This window comes from Dicentrarchus labrax, unplaced genomic scaffold, assembly GCF_905237075.1.
Source record: "Dicentrarchus labrax unplaced genomic scaffold, dlabrax2021, whole genome shotgun sequence".
NCBI lineage: Eukaryota > Metazoa > Chordata > Actinopteri > Moronidae > Dicentrarchus > Dicentrarchus labrax.
Window position 1 is genome coordinate 67,812 of NW_026136955.1, and position 7,893 is coordinate 75,704.

General features: G+C 42.1%; 1 pseudogene; it reads left to right on the forward strand.

Moving 5' to 3' along the window:
- LOC127360849 (scavenger receptor cysteine-rich type 1 protein M130-like) overlaps positions 1-3,368 on the forward strand; it is a 61,736-nt pseudogene extending 58,368 nt beyond the window's left edge.
- The last annotated feature ends 4,525 nt before the right edge of the window (positions 3,369-7,893 follow it).

A 7,893-nucleotide genomic window follows, 5' to 3' on the forward strand; every position in this document is an offset into this window, starting at 1 on the left:
TGCTGTCTTGGGGACATCCTGCGGGTGGACGGGCACCTGGTGGTAACCGCGCACCAGGTCCACCTTCGAAAAGATGGTGGTGCCAGCTTGGTGTGCGGAGAAGTCCTGTATGTGCTGCACTGGGTACTGGTCGGGGGTGGTGGCGTTCAGGCAATCCAACCGCAATCAGCCTTGGTCACCATGTGCAGGGGGAGGCCCACGGACTGTTGGAACAGCGCACGATGCCGAGGTACTCCATGGTGGTGAACTCCTCCATGGCGATCGCGAGCTTGGCAGAGTCGAGGCGCCTGACTCATGCATAGACTGGGGGGCCAACCGTGATGATGTAGTGCTCCACGCCATGCTTAGCCACCGCCAATGAAAACGTGGGCGTGGTGAGGTCAGGGAACTCGGCGAGCAGGCGTTGTTACAGGACCCCAGTGGCAAGCGTGTTCGACAGACAAAGCATCCCTACCCCTCCCAGCATGCAGGGGTACGAAGCAAAAGAGAGAGAGAGAGAGAGACGCGGCGGCCATGACGAAGTCCCAGCCGAAATGCCACCCGCCGAAACACACTTCCACATAACTCATGCCATAGGTACAAATGGATGTGCTGTTGGCGGCGTCCACTGCCAGCCATGGTGTCCACAGACTTCGCCGGCAGGATGCTGCGCTGAGCCCCACAATCGACCAGCAGCCACCGGCCGGACAGGGTGTCAGTGATGAATAACAGCTTGCAGTCATGGCCAGTGCCCATAGCTGCTAATGAGCGCCGGCCCTGGCTTTTCCCTGGGCTCCAAAACTGCATTATTTCATATAATTGACCTCATTTTCTTCTAGTATCAAGCTCACATTTCCTCTGTGAAAACACTCCTTTACATTTGCCGGCTTGTTGTAATTTAGTCCGATCTCATTTGCCACGTCATGGTCAATACAACCTCAGTACGGCATTATTGTACAATCATTTACTTCCAGCTATATGTTCCTGTTACATATTACATATTTTAAGTGATCCCCTGCTGTCTGGTACGGTAGGATTGAAGCATTTTTACCTGGTTCGTTGTTCCTTTCTCATTCTTTTCTATTCTTTTGGGGGTTCCCTATACTAATCACAGCTCCACCAACCCCCTCAAATACGATGACTTTACGATGGGGTCTAATCGCCAAAGACTTTTACATTTCTAATCTTCACTGAGCACATATCATCTAAATATATTTGTCCACTCCAAAATAAGGTCTTTCCTGATTGAAAGGTTGTGAGATGTAACAAGAAGCAGGATTGAATCAAAGTTGGCAGTTATCCTCAACAAAGTAGTTCAAACACAGCAGCTCTATTTCTCTGCTACAAAGGAAATATGACAGTAATGATCCCAGCACCATTGGTAAATACCCACACTGAAACAGCAGCTGCACTTTCCTTAAAAACACTAGGGGTGTCCTGCAGGTGTCGCTGTGGAAGCATTTTAATCACAATTTGAATGATGGATTTTCTCCAAAGCAGAGAGAAACCTTAATTCATGAATGATAATTGTTTGTTTGGTCACTGTTTATTTCAACCAGTTACTCTTTTTATAGTTTTATTTCCCTCTTTCCTCTCAACAATAGAGGAGGAACAACCTCCCCTGCCTCTACGGACCAGCATCCTCTAGTGTACGTGTGTGTGTTTTTAAGGCCAATGTGTGTAATGTTAAATAAACATTATATTATGTCAGAATCAGAATCAGATTTATTGCAAGGTAGATTTTTACACATATGAGGAATTCGTCTTTTTGCAGTGGTGCATAAAATATACAATCACACACAAAAAAAATAGAGTACTTTTAAAATATAAATAAATAAAGATAAGAAAAACTGTACAGGAAATGGGAGTGCATTAATGTAATGTGGAAAGAAACTGTTTTTGTGGTTTGCGGTTTTGGTCCTGATAGACAAAAGAGTTTGTGTCCGGGGTGGGAGGGGCCCATGTTGTTTGACATCTTTTTATTTGTGTCTGGTGTCTTTTCTCTCTCTCTTTTTTATCTTCTATTATCTGTCCAGACTCTGTCAGGCTGGTGGATGGGACTAGTCCGTGCTCAGGCAGACTGGAGGTGAAGTCTGACCAGTCTAACCAGTGGTGGTCCTCAGTGTGTGAAGATGACTTTGACCAGCAGGATGCAGAGGTGGTCTGTAGGGAGCTCGGCTGTGGGGCTCCTTCAGTCCTCCAGGGGGCGCTCTATGGAGAAGTGGAGGCTCCAATGTGGACCAAAGAGTTCCAGTGTGGAGGCCATGAGTCTGCTCTCCTGGACTGTAGAAGCTCAGGCTCAGCTAGAAACACCTGCTCACCTGGAAAAGCTGTTGGACTCACCTGCTCAGGTAGAAGAGGAGCTGCAGCTCTGATTGGTTCATTTCTGTTCTGATGAAACTCACTTTATTCTTTTACTGATGACTCTCTTATTTCCGTTCAGATTCTGTCAGGTTGGAGGGAGGAGACAGTCGCTGTGCAGGAACACTGGAGCTGAAACATGGAGACTGGAGACCAGTGATTGGCTCAGGCTGGACCCTGAAGGAAGCAACTGTTGTCTGTAGAAATCTGGATTGTGGTTCTGCTGTTTCTGTAGGAGAGAGAGAGGAGTCTTCAGTCAGACCTGTGTGGTGGATCTACTCTGACTGTGTTCAGTCTGGATCTTCTCTGAGGGAGTGTGCAAGATCATATTCCTCTTCCTACTTCCTGACTCTCACCTGTTCAGGTTAGCCCATCAGTGACATCATCTAACATCATATATGACATGAACATGACATCCTGAAGTCAGAAGTGGGCTGGTCTGTCTGTCTGTCTGTCTGTCTGTCTGTCTGTCTGTGTGTCTGTCTGTCTGTCTGCTCCATGTCTCTTACTGATATCAGTCCAGTGACATTCACATCATCAATGCGACCTTTCATCATCTCGTCTCATTTACAGACCTGCTGGTTCGGCCCAACATCTCTGTGTCCTCCTCCACGTACGGGGTCTCTGAGGCCCAGCAGCAGGAGTTTCGGGTGCTCAGGGGCTCCACCTTCACCATCAGCTGCTCCATCCAGCCACAGTACCCAGGAGGCTCCCTTCCAGCTCACCTTCACCTCCTCCAACACAATGCACAACTACACCCAGCCAGCTGTCAATCACTCTGCCCACTTCCTGTTTCCTGCTGCAGAGCCCGCCCACCAAGGAAACTACAGCTGTGTTTATCACGTCTATGTTTTCTCTCATAACTTCTCCTCTGAGAGCCGTCTGCTCTCTCTCACTGTCTCGGGTAAGCTGAAGCAGAGAAACTGTCTCACTGACTGTTTACATGCAGCTTTGGAAAGATGATCAGCTGACAACAGAGACTACTGTCATTGTGTTACACATGTCATATAGTGTCCAAACTTATATAAGTGTGTAAATGTCAACAGCAAACAACATACTGTAGGACAGATCATGTTTGGTTACTGACTGAGGTATTTCACTGTTCACCATATTTACAGAGTAAACACAATTTGCTGTGATTTAATTGCAATAAACGGATCAAAAAGATGCTGAAATAACTACATAAGCTCAAGTTATTTAGTCGGGTCTGTCTGCAAGACCACAAGCAAATAACTTTTGAAATGTTTGTTTTCTGAATGGAGTTTGGTTGATCGGGGCTATGCTAACTTAGTTTGGAGAACAATGCAGACAGGATGTGTGGTCAGATAACAGTTCACTGAACAGATTCTGGGAGAAAACACCTTGTGATGTGATGACTGTCCATGTGTTTGATCAGATCCATCAGTTCATCATCACTTCATCAGAGTGGTCCTCCTGCTGCTGACTCTGCTGTTGGTGAACACTGCCCTCTGTTGCTGCTGTAAGGTACTGACACTGTCTGTTGTTTAGAGGACTGACTGAAATGAAGCACTCTGTCTGTTTATTGAACTGAAGAGGGGACTCATGCTGTCGTGTCTCTCCAGGCCTGCAGGGGGCAGAAGCCGGGCAGACAGGAGAACATTGAGCTGGATGATTATAACCTGGGTGTTCCTGCAGCTGGAGGAGGGCCGACTGAAGAGGAAGGAGCTCAGGGAGCAGAGTAGGTCCTCCAAGGAGCTCCTCTCACATCCACATGGATTTCACAGCTGACACACAGCCATCAGCTCAGTCAAGGATTTTACATTTTTATCCTCATGTTGGCTGAATTATTATATCACATTATATTTTTATTACTCTGAGCATGAAAAGACCAAAACCAACCCTGTTTGTTCCTATTGAAGACGTAACTCTTTAAAAACACCTCACAAATATTGAAAGCAGAGATACTGAGCTCTTGGGCTGTAAAGATTTACACATTCAGAAATCAGTTTTAACGTTATAGATTCGACGACATCGGTACGCGGACCCCTGGATCGATCTGAATGTACCGTGAACCGGCCGATGGTCCGATTCTAAAGTTATGAAGACCCAGGCTGGTCGGGGTTTGGGAGTCATTTTGGAACAATGTTGGCCCAGTGATGTTATCTATTAAGTTAAAATCAAAGTGAAACACTGTCATATATCCTCTGAATCTGGTGTTACAATACTCGATCACATTTGGTGACGTTTGAACAACTGAATCCTGAGATAAGAGCAGAAACCTGTTCAGGACCACCTGCTGTTGGATCTGTAGATCTGGACCACATCCAGGGTTGGTGGAACAAATCTGCTGCGATTGGGAGAATCTGTTTAAAAAGATTACAGTGAATTAACAAAGTCATGTAGTTAGAGAACAGAGAACAATATTAAAGGTCAGAGGCTGTTTGACACCACTTTCATCCTGTTAATGAGATATCAACTTTATAACTTTACTTTAGCGCTCCCTTGTGGTTGACATGGGTTTTTATTTTATCTTGTGAGCAAGATTTCGTCCTCCAGGACTTTGAAAATGTCATATTTGTATCGTAGATGGTTCGACAGCAGGACCACATTCAGCTCAAATCTGGGAACAAATAATCAGAATAATTCAAATGGGAGCAAAAATATGAGTTGTTAAAACTTATTTGATCTTTAAATCAGGAATTTATTATTTTTACATAGTAATTAAGAATCTTACTTCATTTTGTTTCAGGATTTTACTTATTTTCAGAAAGATTTTGGTTATTTTTTTAACATTAAGGATTTTTGCTAATTTTAGTAATCAAGGATTTTGCTTATTTGAACTATTCAGTATTTTGATTATTTTAGTAATTCAGGATTTTATTATTTTTTTCAATTAAGGATTTTGTATATTTCTTAAATTTTATTTTACACATAATTTTGTAGATAATGATTTTGCTTACTTTCGTAATTACAGATTTTGTTTATTTTGTATGAATTTTACTAAATGTTGTGATCAGGGATTTTGTTTATTTGGTACAAATGTAGTTTAAAGGTCCAGAGTGAAACATTGAGGAGGATCTATTGTCACAAATGGAATATAATATTCATCGGTATGTTTTCATCAGTGTTTAATCACCTGAAAATAAGAATCGTTGTGCTTTTGTTACCTTAGAATGAGACGTTTTTATCTACAGAGGGAGCGGAGTCCGCCATGTTCCTACGGTAGCCCAGAATGGACAAACCAAACACTGACTGATAAGAGAGTTTGCATTTTTCCCAGCCAACTTCACCATTAGATGTCACTAAATCCCTTCACACTGGACCTTTAAGGATTTTGCTCATTTCATAAGAGTTTTACTGTGATTAAAGCTCGGGTAGATAACGTTAGACAAAGATCCACGTGAAAACATAAATCCCACCTGTTCCCTTCAGGCCTCCCTCCAAAACCACTCCCTGAAAACACATGAACACATAGTGGCCGACTGCTGCATCATTAACAATCATTTCATTCAGACCGAATCCAATCACTGGCTGAGCTCATTACAGCAGCCACAGAGACCAGATTGTCTCTCAGAGCATTTTATTGATTCATTGTTGTCGGGATGTAAAAAGAATTTCAACAAATACAACAAAAAGATTCCTCTGAAATACCTACCCTAGCTTTAAGGATGTTGGTTAGTTTTACAATTAAGAATTTTACTTATTTTGTGTGAATTTTGTTTGTGTTTGTTTATTTTACTTATTTCAGATCAATCTTCTTAACGTTCTTAATTAAGGATTTTGCTTATTTTTGCCTATTTTGTATGGAGGCCCTTAGGGGGACATGGGTTTACTTTTGTGTCCCTGCGATAAATATTAAATAAATAAAACCAAAGCTACAGAGAGTTTCACAGAGTTTCATTCTGACCTTGGACTCAAACATAAAGACATTACGTCAGAGTTCGAGTACTTTTTCCACCGAGAATATCTCCCTTTCACCAACAGTCCTCTTCGGCTGTCTTTCACTGATTTGAAAACCATGACTAGAACCAAGCACTGACGTAATGTCTCAGCTATGAGCCTCTCCATTGCTTTGGTTTGCTGCTTCCACAAGTTATTTTTTTAACAAATATTTCTCTATGCAAAAGTATTTTTTTATCCCTCATGTCCCTTAAGGGCCGCCGTAATTTTGTAACTAAGGATTTTGCTTATTTCATACAGATTTTGTTGAACCCCTCGTGACTAACGACTAAATACAGAAATGGCTGAATCTCAAAAACTATAAGGAGTTATATCAAATACTTGGTACCATTGGATTCAACTTCAGTTAAAGCTGCAGTCCGTGTACGTCGGGGAGTGCCGCGGCCGCATTATGAGCCAGTATATCACACGTAAATCAGATGAAGATTACTGTACACTGTGACTTTGACTGAATGTTGGCAAGTAAATGTTTTCAGGCCAAGACTCTCATCAAACACATGAAATTTGAATATTGCAAAGAGCGGTGCAAAATTGCACATTAAATTAAAAATGGCCGACTTCCTGTTGGGTTTGGGGCATGGCTCCAAGAGGCTTTTTTGTACGTTTGGTCGTGATACATGTGCATACTGATTTTAATGTATTCCGGTAACACGTGCCGCGGGGGGCTGCAGTTTAACGGGCGCTGTGGAGCCATTATATGAGATGGAATGACACGTACATTTTCACTAACGCCAACTTTTGTGCCACATTTCATAACTTCAGTTAAGACAAATAATAATTCCCTCAGTGGCTGCTGCTCGGGCCCCAATAATATGTACTTTGATCCAGAGCCAATCTGATATTTAACAAATGTTTATTCTTGTGATTTTTCAAAATAAAATGACCTTTTTCTACCTTTTGGGCAAAATGAATATGTGAAATCAAACATTTGGATTTTGCTGTGTGCAGCCACATGTCTCCACAGTTTCCACTGCAGATTTTGTGTTTCCACCTCGAACAGAAAGAATTCTGTGGAGCTTTTCCTTAAAATATAATCATTAGTCGTTAGTTGGTTACGGATTCAGGTTATTTCATAGATGACTGTAATGCAGGGGTCTCAAACTCACACTGTCTTGGGGCCACTGTTGGTATTGTTATCTCCGGGTCAACGTTCAAGTAAGAAAGGGTAATATTCTGAAACTGTTTCCATTACTACAAACAATGCAAACAGCAGTTTCTATACAGTTTTATATCATTCTTGTTGTTTGCAGTCAAATGAGCTTTTCCATTATTGTGTTTTTATTGTAATTGTATATGAAGTGGTAGTTTAAATTGATGTGAAATAACCAGAAAAAATATATTTTTTAAACTGATTATCTTATCGGTCAGATTATATTATAGTTTCGACATCATGTCTGGGGCCAGAGGGAGGGGGTGGAGGGCCAGAAATGGGCCCCGGGCCGGCAGTTTGAGACCCCTGCTGTAATGAATGTATCACAATCATCTACTATGTTAAAAAACATTAAAGCAGTTTAATAAACTTTTGCTTATTTCATATGAATTGTGCTCATTTTTATTGGATGAAGAAAATAAAAGCAGGTTAATAAAGTATGAAACTGTGAATGAGCTGATTTTAAGTGCTTCACTAGAATT